Source organism: Moschus berezovskii, chromosome 2 (assembly GCF_049115385.1).
Source record: "Moschus berezovskii isolate FMDL1 chromosome 2, NW_MosBer_1.0, whole genome shotgun sequence".
NCBI lineage: Eukaryota > Metazoa > Chordata > Mammalia > Artiodactyla > Moschidae > Moschus > Moschus berezovskii.
Window position 1 is genome coordinate 98,118,973 of NC_142461.1, and position 20,071 is coordinate 98,139,043.

A 20,071-nucleotide genomic window follows, 5' to 3' on the forward strand; every position below is an offset into this window, starting at 1 on the left:
AGCTGCTGCTTAGAATCTCACTCTAAAGATAGATAATTACAAATAAAACAAACTTGTTCTCCTACATTAGTAAGTACTTCTTTTTGCTTTACAAAATTTATGAGGGATTTTTTTCAGCCACTAAATATAATTTCCATGTGAAAAATTGACCCTAACATTATGAAGAATGGTCACAAGTAAAAGCTGTGTTTTCATCGGAAAGAATAAATACATTTCCTGAACTCTGACTGTTAAAGCTAATTGATTTATTGGCTCTCTACATAGTATACTATTGTCTTTATACACTGAGGACATGGGAGCTCTTCACAAAAGAGCTAAATTCTGCCACATCAATATGACAGTTGAAGCACATCTTCCCTTTCTTCAAGTGCAGGGCTTCTTGGAGCTTTTAAAAATAAGAAAGAAAGAAAGCTATTTCCCAGGATAGGTTGGAGTGAAGTGAAGGCTGCCGTATCCCTCGGCTTATGGAGTGTGTACTTTTACTGCTTTAATGTTCCTAAGAAGTTAATAGTGTGGGGGGTTCTTTTCTTTTTAATCATATTCCTTTCATAGTAAAATATTTATTCAAGCAAATGTAAAGTACTTGTCAAAATATGAGAATATGAAATTTCCTTTTTTAGGTTTCTTAAACACAGCAGTGATACAAAATAAAAAGTGATGCATTTTTCCCCAGGGCTATTTTTTAAATTCATGAAATTACCAAATATGTTTTGGTTTTTTTTTTTTTTTTTTTTACCTTTTGGTTGCTATACAAATTAGTAAATATAATGAGAGAGAAGTTTCTCAGGTGCAGTTGATCTCAGCATTGTACAATCATCTCCATAAAAACACATTGAAAACAGGAGAAAAACCCAAAGACTGAAATGATGATATCTAGATTTTCCCCTTATCATGAGGTATAATCAACAGATTTGGTAATGCCTTTAAGATGAATTTCAGGTCAAAAACCACAAGAAGGCTTAACATTGTCTAGCTGTTGTCCATATATCAGACTGACACCAAAAGGGGAGAGAATGTGGAGTAAGTGATTCCATATTCAAGATATCTTATGCAACCTACAGACCTCCAGGTCTTTGATGAGAAACTCTCATCTTTCTTTGCTCCAGCCCTACACTTTATACAGCTATTGATTTGGGTTGGTTAAAAAAAATAGTATTACGAATTTTAATTTTCTTTAATTTTACCTCCAAAACATATGTACAATAGTATTGTGTATAAAGATGTAATGCATACAGATCATTTTTCCCCTCAGTTCAGTTCAGTTCAGTCACCCAGTCGTGCCTGACTCTTTGAGACCTCATGGACTGAAGCATGCCAGGACTCCCAAAGAATATTCAGGACTGATTTCCTTTAGGATGGACTGGTTGGATCTCCTTGCAGTCCAAGCAGTTCACAAGGGTCTTCTCCAACACTACAGTTTTTTCCCTCAAAGTAAGACCATTAGTTTGTGATTTGCCACTGCCCCCTCCCTGTTTGATCCAAGTATGTATTAACTTTATGTGCTGACTGCAATCTAAAACAGAAAAAGAAAGAGGAGTTTATATGCTTTCAAAGGGCACTCATGAGGCAAATTTCTCTTTTATATCCAAAAGACCTGGATATTATCTGGAAAAGAAGTTAATTGGTATAAGAAAGTAGGATTTCTCCTTTTTCAGACACTCATGTTGTTCGAGCTCTGTTGCTATTCTCTGCTAATTTTCCCACACAAACTTCCATTTGGGTAATTGTTACCTCTTTCAAAGCAACACACCTTTAAAGCAAATCAGCAGAATGCTTTTCTTTAAAAAGAAAAATATAAAAAAGTGATTCAGAAATTAAATTTTTCTTTCTCAATGTAGAAAACTATGCAGTTTTCATTTGAAATCAACAACTTTAAAAGAGAGGACATTTGAAATTCTTAGTGAATTTAACTTTGTGAATGGAAACAAAGGCAAGATAAAGGTTCATCCTGAAGAAGATAGTTTTCATTAACAGGCTCCAAATGTTTTCCGAATGATCACTGGGAAGAGTGACTATGGTCATATGGGGTACCATTTAAGAATGAATAAGTTTCCTACATTCAAAGCTTTTAGAATTTTATAGGGAATAATAGAGCAATAGGCAATCTATGCTAGCATATACCCATGCAACCATTTCCAAAGAGCATGGCATGATGAGTGGTTAGAATTTTAGAGTAGCTGAAAAGAGAAAGTTTACAGTCAGCTATTCTACATTCACAGATATTCTGCATTCTCTGTATAAGTTGGGTCACATTGCAGGTAAATCCATCTCTTAATAGCTGTCATAATGCTGGCTCAAAAAGTCAGCGATCAAGTGAGAGATCTGTCAGTGATGAATAACATTCAATTCTCACTTTTCAGTATTTCCACATTTATTGATCCTATTCTATTGATCAGTCCTGGGTGTTCATTGGAAGAACTGATGCTAAAGCTGAAACTCCCAATACTTTGGTCACCTCATGCAAAGAGTTGACTCACTGGAAAAGATTCTGATGCTGGGAGGGATTGGGGGCAGGAGGAGAAGGGGACGACAGAGAATGAGATGGCTGGATGGCATCACCGACTCGATGGACATGAGTTTGAGTGTACTCCGGGAGTTGGTAATGGACAGGGAGGCCTGGCGTGCTGTGATTCATGGGGTGGCAAAGAGTCTGATACGACTGAGGGAGTGAACTGAACTGAACTGATTGTATCCTTGTACCTTGCATTGTTTTAATTTGCACAACATTCCACACATTGCAGAAGTGAAGTAAACAGTCAATGGCTGAGTGAATGGAAGAATGAAGAAGTAAATGTGCATTTCCTTCATATGAAATGAAGCAGCGAGTGCCAATTGGGATGGAGGCGGCTCAGACGGTAAAGCGTCTGCCTGCAATGCAGGAGACCTGGATTCAATCCCTGGGTCGGGAAGATCCCCTGGAGAAGGAAATGGCAACCCACTCCAGTACTCTTGTCTGGAAAATTCCATGGATGAAGGAGCCTGATAGGCTACAGTCCATGGGATGGCAAAGAGTCTTACACGACTGAGCAACTTCACTGGTTTACAAACATCTCTAAGCATAAGCTTTATTATCCTTAAGGGAATTTTCTGCTTTGGCCACCTTTACAGAATATTTATCTGCCAGACTGTAGAATCTCTGCTACCCTCTGACACTGCATATGTGTAAAATATACTACAAAAGGCATCAAAGTTTGTAGAGGAAAAGCAGTCTCTATTCTGGGATTAGAATTCTGTGGATTTTCATGGTCCCATAATGTTCTAGTTAACTGTCTGACATTGGATATCTATATACATTGTATCAGAGGTTCCCCAGTGGTTTAGAGGTAAAGAATCCACCTGCAAAGCAGCAGTTGCAGGACAAATTCAATTCATGGGTCAGGAAGATCCCTCGAGGATGGCATGGCAACCCACTTAAGTATTCTTGCCTGGAAAATCCCTTGGACAGAGGGGCCTGATGGGCTGCAGTTCATGGGGTTGCAGAGTTGGACACAACTGAAGCAATTTAGCAAGTAGCAGCATACACTGTATCTACCACATCCTGCCTTTCCAGCACTGGACTCAGCTCTGGAATAAAACTCCATATTCCAGTATCTGTCAGATCATTTTTCCAACTTGGACCTCTATTTCTGATCTCTCCTAGTAAACTGTACACTGTTTCTTCATATCTTACAGGTTAATATTAATTTTGCCAGTGGAACAAAATAAATTGATCATAGTTCATTAGTAGAGATCTATATTAATCAGATGGACTATTCTGAACAAAATTATAGTACTCTCTCTTTAAAAATGCATTAAACTAATCTGATCACTAAAAGTCTAAGCTTGGCTTCATTCATAACTCTGCAGATAATATGTGAACAAAAGCAACATTTTTACTTATGAATTACACTAAAGTGTGTAAATTATTAACCCCCACTGACAAATACATGAGGAAGTATAGAACAAATGTTCCATGATATGTCTATGGCAACCCAAACTTAATCCCACTTCCAGTGTTACTTTGCTTTTTCACTTACTATCCATTTTTGGTGGGACAAAAATCTCAGAGCATATGCAATTATAAAATAATATTTCTAAGAAGCACACAGAAGTCTGAAGATCAAGAGGAAGAAATACAGTATGACTAACCAGAACACTTCAAATCTAGTTCACTTCAGATCAGTTCAGTCACTCAGTCATGTCCAACTCCTTGTGACTCCATAGACTGCAGCATGTCAGGCTTCTCTGTCCATCACGAACTCCTAGAGCTTACTTAAACTCATGTCCATCGAATGAGTGATGCCATCCAATCATCTCATCCTCTGTCGTCACCTTCTCCTTCCACCTTCAATCTATCCCAGCATCAGGGTCTTTTCCAATGAGTCAGTTATTGCATCAGGTGGCCAAAGTATTGGAGTTTCAGCTTCAACATCAGTCCTTCTTCCAATGAATATTCAGGACTGGTTTCTTTTAGAATTGACTGGTTTGATCTCCTTGCTGTCCAAGGGACTCTCAAGAGTCTTTCCCAACACCACAGTTCAAACGCATCAATTCTTCAGCGCTCAACACAGCAAAGAAAACTATAAGCAAGGTGAAAAGACAGCCTTCAGAATGGGAGAAAATAATAGCAAATGAAACAACTGACAAAGAATTAATCTCCAAAATATACAAGCAGCTCCTGCAGCTCAATTCCAGAAAAATAAATGACCCAATCAAAAAATGGGCCAAAGAACTAAACAGACATTTCTTCAAAGAAGACATACAAATGGCTAACAAACACATGAAAAAATGCTCAACATCCCTCATAATCAGAGAAATGCAAATCAAAACCACAATGAGATATCATTTCACACCAGTCAGAATGGCTGCTATCCAAAAGTCTACATGCAATAAATGCTGGAGAGGGTGTAGAGAGAAGGGAACCCTCTTATACTGTTGGTGGGAATGCAAACTAGTACAGCCACTATGGAGAACAGTGTGGAGATTCCTCAAAAAACTGGAAATAGAACTGCCATATGATCCAGCAATCGCACTCCTGGGCATACACACCGAGGAAACCAGAATTGAAAGAGACACATGTACTCCAATGTTCATTGCAGCACTGTTTATAATAGCAAGGACATGGAAGCAACCTAGATGTCCATCTGCAGACGAATGGATAAGAAAGCTTTGGTACATATACACAATGGAGTATTTTTCAGCCATTAAAAAGAATGCATTTGAATCAGTTCTAATGAGGTGGATGAAACTGGAGCCTATTTTACAGAGTGAAGTAAGCCAGAAGAACACCAATATAGTATACTAACTCATATATATGGAATTTAGAAAGATGGTAATGATAACCTTGTATACAAGACAGCAAAAGAGATACAGGTGTATAGAACAGTCTTTTGGACTCTGTGGGAGAGGGCGAGGGTGGCATGATTTGGGAGAATGGCATTGAAACTTGTATATTATCATATGTGAAACAAATCACCAGTCCAGGTTCAACGCATGATACAGGATGCTCAGGGCTGGTGCACAGGGATGATCCAGAGGGAGGATAAGGGGAGGAAGGATGTGGGAGGGGGGTTCAGGAAGGGGAACTCATGTACACCTGGGGTGGATTCATGTCAATGTATGGCAAAACCAACCAATATAATATTGTAAAATAATTAGCCTCCAATAAAAAAACCAAAAACATTCTTTACACTACAACTCTAAGATCCATACATGACTACTGGAAAAACTGTAGCTTTCACCAGACGAACCTTTGTTGGCAAAGTAATGTCTGTGCTTTTTAATATGCTGTCTAAGTTTGTCATAGCTTTTCTTCCAAAGAGCAAGCGTCTTTTAATTTCACGGCTGAAGTCACCACCTGCAGTGATTTTGGAGCGCCCCCCCAAAAAAAGTCTCACTGTTTCCATTGTTTCCCCATCTATTTGCCATGAAGTGATGGGTCTGGATGCCACAATCTTTGTTTTCTGAATGTTGAGGTTTAAGCCAACTGTTTCACTCTCTTCTTTGACTTTCATCAAGAGGTTCTTTAGTTCTTCACTTTCTGCCACAAGGGTGGTGGCATCTGCATATCTGAGGTTATTGATATTTCTCCCAGCAATCTTGATTCCAGTTTGTGCTTCATCCAGTCTGGCATTTCACATGATGTACTCTGCATATAAGTTAAATAAGCAGGGGTAACACTATACAGCCTTGACATACTTCTAAAATCTCCTAAAATAATATTTAAAGTTCATACATAATCATACTTTAAGTGACTGAACATCTTGAACACATTGAGTAAGCATACATGACCAAGACCTACGGTAACCTAATAACATATAAAAATATGCATGTTTTTACCTAAATGTGCATACTCAAGTCCTCCTCTGATTAAAAAAAAGATATTGCTCAGGATATGCATAGACAACAAGTACAATTTTCAGGAAAATATTGACTTAGGAGAAAGAACACTAATTATACTACCCTGAGTAGTGGTGACTACCCATTTTAGTCAGAATTTTAAAACAAATCTTAAAGTTGTCATGTAGATACAGGGAGCCTGTTACTTGCTTTCTTCTCCCCTAGATCCTCCACTAGTGGGATAATGAGAGCTCTACCCATTAATTCATAGAAAATGAACTGCTCAGCAAGGTGAATCTGAGTAAGATGTTCTATGAGCCTGAGAATCTATAGAATGGTGTCCCAAAGAAATGCTTATTTTCTAATCATTTAACTGAATTTCATTTTTTTTAAAGTTATCGTGTGTGTGTTTGTGTATGTGTGGTGTGCACGCGCGTGCGCACACACGTGCAGTCTGTCAGTTATGTCTGACATTGAGACCCCATGGATTGTAGCCCGCCAGGCGCCCTGTACATGGAATTCTCCAGGCAAGAATACTGGAGCGGGTTCCATTTTCTACTCCAAAGGATCTTTCCAACCTAGGGATCGAACTCGTGTTTCTTGTGTTTCCTTTACTGGCAGGCAGATTCTTTACCACTGCGCCACCTGGGAAGCATTTTTACGGTATTAGGGAGAATGGAAGTGCTGTTAATATCCACATCTTGTAGAAGGGAAAGAGGAAGAACCAGGTGCAAAATATCAGTGTCTTTCTTAGGGAAAGACCACAGATGACCAGGACTGAATATCAAGTCTGTACATATCATGCATTGTTCTAGCTGATATTCTGTTAAAGTTATGTGGTTTTAAAAACCCAACCTCATAACAGTTTTTTTTTTTTAATGAAAAATTAGAAAACATAGAAACATTATAAAAAGTCAATTGTTTTATTTCACCATATTTTACACATTTTTTGAATCTTGAGGATGGATAAAAGAGGGTTTTGAAAATTCTATTTCATTTACCTCCTCCTTCAGTGCAAAGGGAAATAGCAATCTTGTGCTTAAATGGCTACTTCGGCCTTCCTAGAATTCTTGTGTGTTATAAAACCCTTTATAATATCTGATACCCAACTGAGTACTTCCTTTTACCATTAACTCCTTAAACCATGAATATTTAACGAAAACAAAGTTTAAACCCCCGACTCTTTTCACAGTTAGTGTCTATAATCCTTTTTTTCCAGACTAGGTATTTCTAAATCATGTTAAATCTTTCATCTTCCTTCTGGTCAATTTCAAGGTTTTTATTGAATCAAATAAATTTTTTCTATACCAGCTTCCCTTTTGCTTTTAGACATTTCTAGTGGCTTAGCAAAAGCTGTTCAAATTAGGTGATTATCTATATGTGGTACATTGAGTTAATCATTCCTTATTTTTAGACAATAACACCTGAATGAATCATTTATCTGTTTATTTTTAATATATGGGATAATTAAAACTGGTCATGAAAAATTGAGGCATTATTTTTCTCTTTAGACTTTGAAAAAAACATTTTTAAGCAGACATCCCAATAATTTACTTTTAATAATCCTAAAATAAATGTTAATAAGCAAATCTTTGATTAGATATTATACTTTCTTTTGATAAATCGCTAGATTAAATATAACAGTTTCTTTCCATAAATTAAAAACAATATAGTTGAGCTATAAGTGCAGTGATTATGTAATAGTGTTTTTTCTCCACCTTAAATAATTTTATGTCCTATGAACTTAAAAAGATTGACTTTTTATTTATTCCCCTTAAATTTTAAAACCAAAGAAAAGGTAAGGAGGAACAGTTAACCTCTGGTGACCAAAAGTGCACTTGATCTGTTATTTTGTATTCCATACTCTTCAAAAGAGCAATATAAACAGAATTATTTATGCCCAGCAAAATGTTGCTTAATTACTTATGCACCACTGTTTGCTTGTATTTTAAGCTCTCTCTACCACCCACAGGCAGACGTTAAACAGCTGCTAAAAGCTAGCTTTAGTCTTGCCTGTTTGAAATTAGCATACTTGAGCTTTGAAAAAACTTTGTTACCAATTTACATATGCATAGAGACTGATATTTAGACTCACCATATGATATGTCCCTCAAGAGCTTTTCTTATTGCCTCCATCCTCAGGTCTCAACCTAGAGACTGTAAATCTAGCAGGTGATTAATTCTATACCCTTGAGAAACTAGCAATTAGCACTTGCAACCAGTAAAAAATTGTCATTTCAAAACCCTGTTTACTATGCCCATGTATTTTCTATGAACTCACAGTTAACTCTAAATAGATGTGTGTGGCAATAGATTTGCAGACATTTCTGTCTCTTTATGTAAAATATAATATTGCTACCAGCTAATCAACCTATTAAATATATATAATTGACATTCCTTTTTAATATAAAATAGCAAGATGTAGCAAGCATAGAAACACTATACATGATGTTTTATGTTACTAAACCTTAATCAGTTCATTTCAACATGATGACTTTGTAGGGTTTACCTGTTCTGTGTCAATTCTTATCTCTGATAGCTGAAATTACCGTACTTCCAGATGTTCTTATGCATTATTGAGGTCTTCTGCAGTAGATGCTGGAAAAGGTAAGATAAGGTTTTATTTCTTTGTAGTAGTCGCAACACTGAGATCAAAGACGGTAAAGTGCAGTGCTTAGTATTGAAAACTATGATGAACCTAACATTTATTTTCAAGTCGCAAACCTATCATAAAAACTGCTCATCAATCTTTAGTTAACCATTTTATGTGTAATCTGTGAGTCAAGCAAGGAAATGTTTTGAAAGGTTTAAAAATACGTATTTGACCACACAATAAACTAGTGCTAATTATGTATGTGCATAGCACAAGTTTTAAATTGAAAATATATGTTGGAAGTTCTAACCCGTGAGACAAGTGAAAATAAAAAAAAAAACTTATTAAAATTCTTTTATAGAGTAACTTGTATAGAACAATGTACTTTGGTTAGATCTTTAAATCTGTTAAAGAAGAATTGATACACACACATATTTTTTAAAATGGTTTCTGATAAAATCTGTCAGTGCTCTGGAGAGTACTACCAGAAGTGAAAACAGAGTAATTCCATTTTCTGAAACGTTTCCAGTTCAGTTCAAGAGAAAGAAGATAGGTGAACGTAGTAGCTGACATGCATGTTACCCACAGTGTTAACTCAGTGTAACCAAAACATTTTATTTTGAATTACATGCTATGCATTTTTATGATTGCAAGAGTAAAGCAGAAAAAAAGCCATTAGGGTATCTTAATTCCTAAATTCAGTGATCTTCAGTTAACAGACAGCCTTACTTCACAAATACACATTGAAAATCCAGAAAACATATGCAGGAACAATTTAGTTCCCAGTATTAGAAAGCTAAGGGCAACAAATCTTTTTTATTCAGAAGTGCAAATTGAGGAGCAAATGCAGAACAATCTTGTAGAAAAGTGGACTTTATTTTCTCCAGATGCACAGTCATTAGATGGTCTGCTATAAAAAAGCCTGCTAGACTTTTGACTAATTACATCATCGAATCATCATACTGTTAAAATCAGTTGCAGGGCACTTGTACACAACTAAATCCCTGCTTCTAATTACTATTTTAGTCTCTTTTTCCTTGTGACATGTTGGTGATAGATCATTATTTTTTCAGCAATTTGTTCGCATTTATATGCAATATAATTGGATCTGATTAATTATTATGATTAATGACTACAGAATTTCCTTGCAAAGCTATTAATACTGGTAGTATCAAATGAAAGACATGGACAAATGAAAGCCAATGGATTCCTGTTGCTCTTGCAGTGTCTGTGCTTAAGTAACCCTTTGCTGTTCCCCAGCAAATAGAAAGGGACTGCAAAGGAGAGTTTTTGGAATGGCCATCAGAAGCTCATAATGTATGAAGTGTTTTGAATGCCTTTTTAGCTTATTTAGGTGCATAGCAAATGAGAAATCTAGCAGGTCTCTGTTCAAAAAGAGCTTGTCGTGTTATTGATCTAAAGTAGTAAGGAATTGTGTCGCATTCAAAATATGTAGAAAGCTATTAAGAACTAATTGTGTTGAAGGATATTTATAATTTCTCCATTTTCCTCAACAAATATGATACAAGGCACTTAGTTAACTTCTATTAAATGTCAGATTACAAAATTTCCAAAGGACATATTTATGTAGAGTGTGTTTTGTATTTTAAATTATATTCTGGCTTAGAAGTAGGATATTACATGTAAAAAAAGCAAACAACGACTGAGTAGCTTAGGGGATCGACTTTCCTGTTACCTCTGGGACCTGACTTTAAATCTGGCTTTGAGCAAACTGAAGAAAAATCATTTCAATCTAATGGCAGCAGCAAATAAAAAAAATCAGATAATTTGAGTTCCTTGAAGGTGGCAGCAAGCTTTTTGCTTTATGAAGTGTCCAGAATTCTAGGCTTTAAAGGAAAGAATTGGATTTGGAGGATGCATGCCTGATTATAAATTGTGAAATACAAAAGATGTTGTGTATAATTTGCATCTGTCATAAACAGTACCAGCCTTGCTCATAGCATGAGCCTTAACAGGGGGGCATGAAGTCTCGAATCTTGCTGAGAAAATACATTCATCTGTCTCACCCAGAATTGGTAGTGGTGCCTGCCTTAACATCCAGATTCTAAAAAAATTCTAAAGCTTTTTACTTAGAAGTAGATGAAGGTTTCTGAGAATTTTCAACATGAAAATGTGAACAATTATTTTTTTTAATGAAATAACGCTGCAGAGGCAACCCAATATACAAATAAAGGAGATGAATTTACTTTATAGACAATTGCAATTATTCTTCGATGATTCATATTAAATTAAGCTCACCAAAAAGAAAAATTAAAAAGTAGACTAAGGAAATCGTTGTATTTATGTGAGGAGCCAAACAGTTAAATCACACTCTTAGTCCTTATAGTTTCAACAGACTAAATTCCTGTGAAGCTTTCACATGATTATTGATACTGACATGTAAAATTCTTCATTCAAATTCATACATTTTAGAAGACATTTCGGTCAGGACTGTAATTCTTACGGAAATGATTAAACAAATTTAATAATGTCATTAAAAATCTTCTGTCCCCTACAAGAAGAAGCAATTTGGCCTATCAGACTTCTTAGATAAGCCACCAGCCTCCCCCCACTCCCCTGCCAATGGCTTCATATAAATTATTTATATAAGGATAATGCTAGTTTTTCTTCTGAGAGTAGAAAAACAGGATTAATGTGAAGATCAACACTGAAGCCGTTTTCATGGGCTCCTTGTACATATAAACTATGTTCATGGCAATTATTCTAAAATTTAGAGCTGGCCTTCACCCCAGGGGACAGTAGGAGTTGTGAAAGGCAAGAATCCTGCTATAGGATCTCTTTTCTGTTCCTAAGTAAGCATCGCTGGAGAGAGAGGGCACTCATATACCTGATAAAGGTAATGAAATAATAAGTAACAGAGCAATTGATGACTATTAAATACACTGTGTATGAATTGCCATTAAGAAAATTGGTTATAACGTACATTTTGTTGGAAAATGCAACTTAAAGCAAACAAAATCTAGCACTATCCGGGGCATAAATAAGAACAGTCTAGGCGCAGGGTGTTTAGAGCTAGCGTAGATGATCTGTCTGCCACTGTAAGACAACTTCCTTTAGCTCATAGCTTGATTTCAGGTGCTCACTTTGGATTTGGTAGGAAAAAGCATAATATGTTAATATCTGTACTGCCTTGTGGCAACATGCATCCAAGCATTTTACACACTGTTTTTATATTTGACATGTTTATTGTCATTACCCAGACACAAAGACCATAGAGTTGTGCTTGATATGTGTGTCCAAAGAAAGTGAAGTTGCTCATCTTGTACAACTCTCTGCGATCCCATCGACTGTAGCCTAACAGGCTCCTCCATCCATGGCATTCTCCAGACAAGAGTACTGAAGTGGGTTGCCATTTCCTTCTCCAAGGGATCTTCCTGACCTGGGGATCAAACCCAAGATTCCAACATTGCAGGCAGTTTTGTTCATGTATAACAAAATCAATGTTTGCTTTCTGTTTGATTTTAAACAGAGAAAATAAAAGGAGTTACAGCTCAAAAAAAAAAAAGTTATACACGCTTTACCAGGGAAGTCCAAAGAAAGCGTTCCCCTAAAGAAGTTCATTTTTATTTTAATCAAACTAAATAATAGAATGATCAAAACCAATTATTCCCATATTACCATTGTAAAGAACCAACTAATCAGATGCTGGGAAAGACTGAAGGCAAAAGGAAAAAAGGGTGGCAGAGACTGAGATGGTTAGGAACTCAATGAAAATGAATCTGAGCAAACTCAGGGAGATAGTGAAGGACAGGGAAGCCTGGGCAGTCCATGGGGTAGAAAAGAGTCGAACATGACTTAGTGACTGAACAACAACACTCAGTTCTTTATTTAATGATTCAAACAAGCCAAAAACAAATCATTTAATATATTAGTAGAAGAGATGAGAGTAAATACTAGTGTCCTTGAATCAGTTCTCTGCCACTTGCAGAATCTCAAAGCTGCTGTTTGGCAAACTACATGCTAAACAGACTGTCCTAATTAAATCCTAATGTCAAGAATCTACCTAGATAACAAAGGCTCTGAGAAAATCTGATCAATTCAAGACAGACCAAGGATCAGAAACTCTTCCACTCAAAACTGAATTAATCTGCTGTGTCTGAGTATAGGACATCCCTCTTAGGAATATAAAGTCTAGATGTGTCTGTAGTATAGTGTATAGGACAAGGAGCGTATCTGTAGTAGAGGCTATAGGACAAGGAATAGCTAAAATATAGGCATGCAAAGCTGTGCCATGACACCCATCAGCCTTTTCTACCACAAAATGAAAAATCTAGTGATGAGGGACTGTTTATTTTTCTCTGAAATCTTCATCTTGCCTAGTGAGTGATGGTACATCATTTTTTAACAATAGCAATATTGAATCTTCATTTAGAGTTCTTGGAGTCTTTGTCCAAGGCTGAATGTGGAGCTCACAGGCTGAATTTTAAGGATGAATGTGGAGTTCACATTCATCATTTTGTAGATGAAAGCACAAGGTTGAGAGAAGTGAGATGGTTTGCCCAATGACATATAATTAATAAGTGACTGGATTTGAAAGAGACCCAGATTCCTTGACTCCAAATCTATAGTCCTTTCGAATACACTACATAGTTGGTGACTGGTATAAAAATGTAGGATAACATTTAGATCTCTATTTTTTCCTGTTTTGATTTTAGTCAGTGAGAATTCCCTAGGAGATTAGTGTTCTTCATCTGAATAGCTAATACTCTCGCTCATAATTAAAGTATATCTTTTGCAACTATTTCCTTAGAAATTGAATTAAAAGTGGAAATAACATCACCATATAGGTTTTTAATTCAATAAATGATGACATAGTCATACAAGAAAATGTTATTAGGCCATTTGAAAGAATGAGGTAACTCTTCATGTACTGGCACGAAAAGATATTCTGAAATATTAAAAAAAGCAAGTAGCTAAAAAATATGCATGGAATGATCATTTTTAAATTTTATATTTGGTTATATGACGAAAGGACGTCTGACACAATACATACCAAGTGTTTACCAGTGGGTATTTCTGGGAATAGAAATAAAGGAGTTGGAAGGGAGAATTTAATAATATACTATATTTATTTCTGAGCTACTTGATTTTATTTCAAGGATAGACTTGCTTTTGTAGTTAAAAGTTAAAAGGTAAAGCTAAAGTTCTTCCATAAAATAAAATCCTAAGTTTTACATGTTTATTTATATTTATGAAGATCAATTCTATAAAGGCTTCTTTCCAAACTGTTTTCACATTTCTGAAGTCCAGACAATTTTTGGTAAGCAAAATGTTAAGTGATTTTTTTTTTTTTTTTTTTACTATCTTGCTATATATTTGCTCTTGTTTCTTCAACATGGGTATAAGTAATTATCTGTGGTCATAAAAAAGTTATGGAGTATTACATTTTTATCAAATAAAAGGAAATCATTCTATTTTATTGCAACTAATGTGGTCTTATTTTTACGAAGAGAAACAAGAAAAACCAACTGAGGGTGTTTTTGGTTTTTGTGATTTTTTTTTTTGGAAAATTTTTAATATCATTTCCAAGAATGTTGGTACACATTTCTTAGTAGAAATATTCAAAAGACAAAGCAATTTTGTTGTTTGGTAACTGTCAATGACTCTTCTATGTGATTTCAACCTATAATATTTCAGCTCTTCAATTTTCCAAACATACAGCATATTCTTGAAATTAAAATATGCAACCTCATGTGGATTTAGTAAAATCATATTTGTTAGGAATTTGGAACTCTCCAAAAGAAGACATTCTATAGATATTACATTTGAAGAACTCCAGAATTGCTTATTTGGTATGCAAAGCAGTGTTTATTAAAGCATCAATTTGTGAAAATCTTTCTCATCCAAACCTCTGATTTTAGCTAAGAGTTTTGTAAAATGTTAATGTCATATTACTTTCAAAATCTCTATTTAACAACAAAACAATATTCTCAACATTACAACTTAGAATACATAAATTTTTAAAGCATAAAAATTTCTAAAGTAAAATAAACAAAAATACTGATGAGAGATGTTGTTTTCTATGTGATGAGTGCATCAGTTTTTTATTCTCAATAATGAGAAGAAAATGAAGGTATTTTATGCATTTATTTTAGGAAAGGTACAATACTTTTAAATTGAACAATTTCATATTAACAATACTTTTCTACTTGAATAGTTCTTAAATAAGAGCTATTTAATGGAAAGGAGAGCTTCTTTTTATTTCTGATAAAATTATGATGGAGAGGTCTGATTCCCTCCCCAAATTATAAAGTAAGAAGTAGGGAAGTCAAGAACCAAAAAACAGCTTTGCTATTTGCCAATACTTTTCAACCTTGATATACATATCATCTACATTCTTTGAAGTTTTAAATTCCAACATTTTAGATAAATACCTAGCAGAAAGTCCACAAGTCTGATCAAATTTTTCATAATGAAGTATTTCATAGAAATTGTTTTGCTAAAAAATAGTTGTTCTTTTCAAATATTAATGATAGTATATTACATAAATATGAGTCAGATCAGCAGCAATATTAGCATCCAAAAATGTGTTGCTACACATTCTTGTTTCTCAAATCTTCTTATTTTCAGAAGTAAACACATACCAAATGACAAACAAGCATTAGAAATTGAAGTTTGTAGGCAAAATGCATAGAAATGAAGGAGCTGAATTTCAAAAAAAGGTCAAAAGACACACTATTTTAAGGGACCTACAACCATTAACTATGTGGAAAATCACACATTAAGATATGATAAATGCAATTCTCTAATGAGTATCTCTAGTGATTTGCAAGCACACTGTTTGTATTCATAGTCAGGAAAATAACAGTGATTTAACATTTTATTGCCTGTAGTTGCTCTGGATTCCAGTTCTATTGCTGTACAGATACTTCTTAAAATTGCTTTACAATAGCATGAAAGCTGTTTATTTCCTGTTATTGAGCTGTAACACTCGTGCATGTTCTGTTAGATTAAAAACAGTGGAGGTCAGTATATTTATTAGTACCAGGAAAACTAAAGACATCGGAAAACCAGAAAGAAGGTTAAGTGAAGGCAACTGTAAATGAGAGTGTTTGGGGAGGTAAAAGGTAAGAACAGGTTAACAATATCTAGCTGAATAAGAAGGAAAAGATCTTAATAATGGAAGGCCTAGGAATGAGAATTGTGTGATAATTGTATAAGGAACAATACAGTTTGCTCCTGCAATAAGCAATACTTGTCAAATGAAATCATACAGTTTGTGATCAGAACTACATTAAAATAATTCATCTTTTTTTTCCAAAAGATATGCATAAAATCCGTACAATAAGAGGCTGAGAATTTCTCACATCCCTGCTTTTCCAATGAATGATTTGCCTATTTACTAAACCAAGAATCTGTTCACTCTGATTGAATTCACAGAAAAAATATACCCAAAGTTAATGCAAGATTGTGTGTGGGGGTTAGTCGCTCAGTTGTTTCCTACTCTTCGCAATCCTGTGGACTATAGCCCACCAGACTGTCTGTCCGTGGGATTCTCCGAGCAAGAATATTGGAGTGGGTTGCCATTTCTTTCTCCGAATGCAAGGTCAGCTAGATGCAAAGAAACTGCTTGCTATTTTTTCAGTTCAGTCAGTTCAGTTCAGTGGCTCAGTCGTGTCCAACTCTTTGCGACCCCATGAATCACAGCACACCAGGCCTCCCTATTCATCACCAACTCCCGGAGTTCACTCAAACTCATGTCCACAGAGTCGGTGATGCCATCCAGCCATCTCATTCTCTGTCGTCCCCTGCTCCTCCTGCCCCCAATCCCTCCCAGCATCAGACTCTTTTCCAGTGAGTCAACTCGTCGCATGAGGTGGCCAAAGTATTGCAGTTTCAGCTTTAGCATCAGTCCTTCCAATGAACACCCAGGATTGATCTCCTTTAGAATGGACTGGTTGGATCTCCTTGCAGTCCAAGGGACTCTCAAGAGTCTTCTCCAGCACCACAGTTCAAAAGCATCAATTCTTCGGCGATCAGCTTTCTTCACAGTTCAACTCTCACATCCATACATGACCACTGGAAAAACCATACCCTTGACTAGACGGACCTTGGTTGGCAAAGTAATGTCTCTGCTTTTTAATATGCTATCTAGGTTGGTCATAACTTTCCTTCCAAGGAGTAAGCGTCTTTTAATTTCCTGGCTGCAGTCAGCATCTGAAGTGATTTTGGAGCCCTCAAAAATAAAGTCTGACACTGTTTCCACCTATTTCCCAAGAAGTGATGGGACCAGATGCCATGATCTTTGTTTTCTGAATGCTGAGCTTCAAGCCAACCTTTTCACTCTCCTCTTTCACTTTCATCAAGAGGCTCTTTAGTTCTTCACTTTATGCCATAAGGGTGGTGTGATCTGCATATCTGAGGTTATTGATATTTCTCCCAGCAATCTTGATTCCAGCTTGTGCTTCTTCCAGCCCAGCGTTCCTCATGATGTACTCTGCATATAAGTTAAATAAGCAGGGTGAATTAAGAACAAATGCTGATTTATAGAAAGGCAGACACTAAGCCTAGTATACCTATCTGCTTGTATATATGTATGAAAAACAACGCTCTTTACACCTAAGAGTCATTGGTAAAACAATGACCAAAGCTACATTTGATTAGGTCATGCTGGGACCTTCTATATTGCTCTGACCATCGTTTTTGTGCCGAACTATTGTTGGACAAACAGTGGGCTTCCCACGTGGTGCTAGTGGTAAAAAAAAAAAAAAAAAATCCACCTGCCAGTGCAGGAGACGCAAGAGATAAGGGTTTGATCCCTGAGTTGGGAAGATCCCCTGGAGAAGGAAATGGCAACCCACTCCAGTACTCTTGCCTGGAAAATTCCATGGGAAGAGGAGCCTGGTCAGCCACAGTCACATGGGGCCACAAGAGTAGGACATGACTTAGCAACTGAGCATGCACATTCTTGAACAAAGACCTTAAATGTCTGTTATCAGTTTGTTAAAGCTGCCACAAACTGGGTGACTAAAACAATAGAAATTTATTTCTCACAGTTCTGGAGGCTTAAAGTCCAAGATCAAGGTGTTTGATTCTCCCGAGGTCTCTGTCCTTGGCTTCCAGATGTTTGCATTCTCCCTGTGTCCTCATGATCTTTGCTCTGTGAGCATGCATCCTCAGTAACTCTTTGTATACCCAATTTTTTTTCTTCTTTTAAGGATGTAAATCAATTTAAATTAGGTCCCATGCTGATGGCCTCATTATATTTAATCACCTCTTGAAAGGTCCTATCTCCAAGTACAGTCACATTCTGAGGCACCGGGTGTTAGGTCCAGGAGATCAGTCCTGGGTGTTCATTGGAAGGACTGATGTTGAAGCTGAAACTTCAATATTTTGGCCACCTGATGCGAAGAGCTGACTCATTGGAAAAGACCCTGATGCTGGGAAAGATTGAGGGCAGGAATAGAAGGGGACCACAGAGGATGAGATGGTTGGATGGCATCACCAACTCAATGGACATGGGTTTGAGTGAACTCCAGGAGTTGGTGATGGACAGGGAGGCCTGGCGTGCTGTGGTTCATAGGTTCACAAAGAGTCGGACACAACTGAGCAACTGAACTGGTGTGAATTTTAAAGAGACAAAATTCAGCCCCTTAACAGCATCACTTGCAGTCTGTCCTAAACATCCATTGTAATATATCAAGATATGTTAATCTGCAGAAAATATTGAATCATCTCTGAGCCCCTCAGTACAACATGTAGATTACACTGAAGTATTGAACTAGATTAATGTTTCTTTTTCATTTATGTTCCTCAGATTACTTCCATTTCACACCCAGTACTCAGTGGCAGACTGGTAGATTTTTAACAATGGTGTTCTGGAAAAGACAAAGAAGTGCTGATCTGTAGCCTTTGCCAGTTTCCAGGATGTTCATACTCCCACATGACCAGTGACAAGCTGCCAATGTAATGTCACTGAATGCAAAGTTGGGAAAGGATGCTAGCAACAGGGTGTTGTGACCCAGGTGGGCTGATTCTAGCACACCACTCTCAGATACAGTGGTGGCAAGGGGCAAAACTTTACTTTTTCACAACAGTGAGCCTTTTTATTTGCTGTATGTTCTTGATGCTCATTTTTCAAGAAGTTGGGTTGACTCCACACAAAAAAAGAAAAAATTTTTAAAAGTACCTAATTAATTAGTCTTAAGATTTTCTAATACTGTAAAATTTTTATTCTTGATTTCATAATTTTGAGTTTCCATTTTATTTTTGATGGACACAAAAAGTCTTTTTATTAAAAAAAAAAACACAGAATATTGTTTTTTATTAGCTCTTGATTTGAGTAGAGATGTGTGGTTCTTAAAACTCCCCTTGAACTTTTTTGCAAGATGTTTGATATAGTCTTTGTCTACAGGATGCCAAAACAATTGATCAATGTCCCAAATTAGTCTTTAATTCCTGTAAAGCTGTGACAGTCATTTGTCAGAGGCTGTTCAGGTCTTTGGAAAATATAGCATTTAATGTAAAACAACTTTGAGAAGAATGATGCAACTGCTGAATGAATTTCTTTCTTCTAATTTAATAGTCCTTCTCCTATGCTCCTACTAATTTCTGAAATACCTTCATTAATGCAGCAATTGTTTTAATCATTAAGTATGTTTGCTTTTCTATCTTGTCATTAACCCTCAGAGAAATCACTAAGTCTTTGTCTTTTCTAGAATTTATTGTACATATTATAAATATTAGCAGTTGAAAAATTATTAATTACTAGAAAAATTACCAATTAACATTCAGAAAAATGAACTTCCCAGGTGGCTCAGAGGTAAAAAAATTCCTCTGCAAATGCAGGAGAGGCAAATGTGATCTCTGGATCAAGAAGATCCCCTGAAGAAGGAAATGACTACCTAATCCAGTATTCTTGCGTGGGAAATCACGTGGACAGGAGCCTGGTGGGCTACAGTCCGTGGGGTCTCAAAGACTCAGACACAAATGAACGACTAAACAATATTCCGAAGAATTAATCATTATTAATAATAAATAATACACGGTGTGCTACTCTCAGGAAATGAGAGGCTTCAATGACAAATTTTGAATTAAGATAACTTTCAGACTGGAAGACTTTCTATATTTATATTAACATGTGTCGTTTTTAACTTTTGAAGAAATTTTTAGCAAATCTTCCCTAAGGAAATTCTTAAA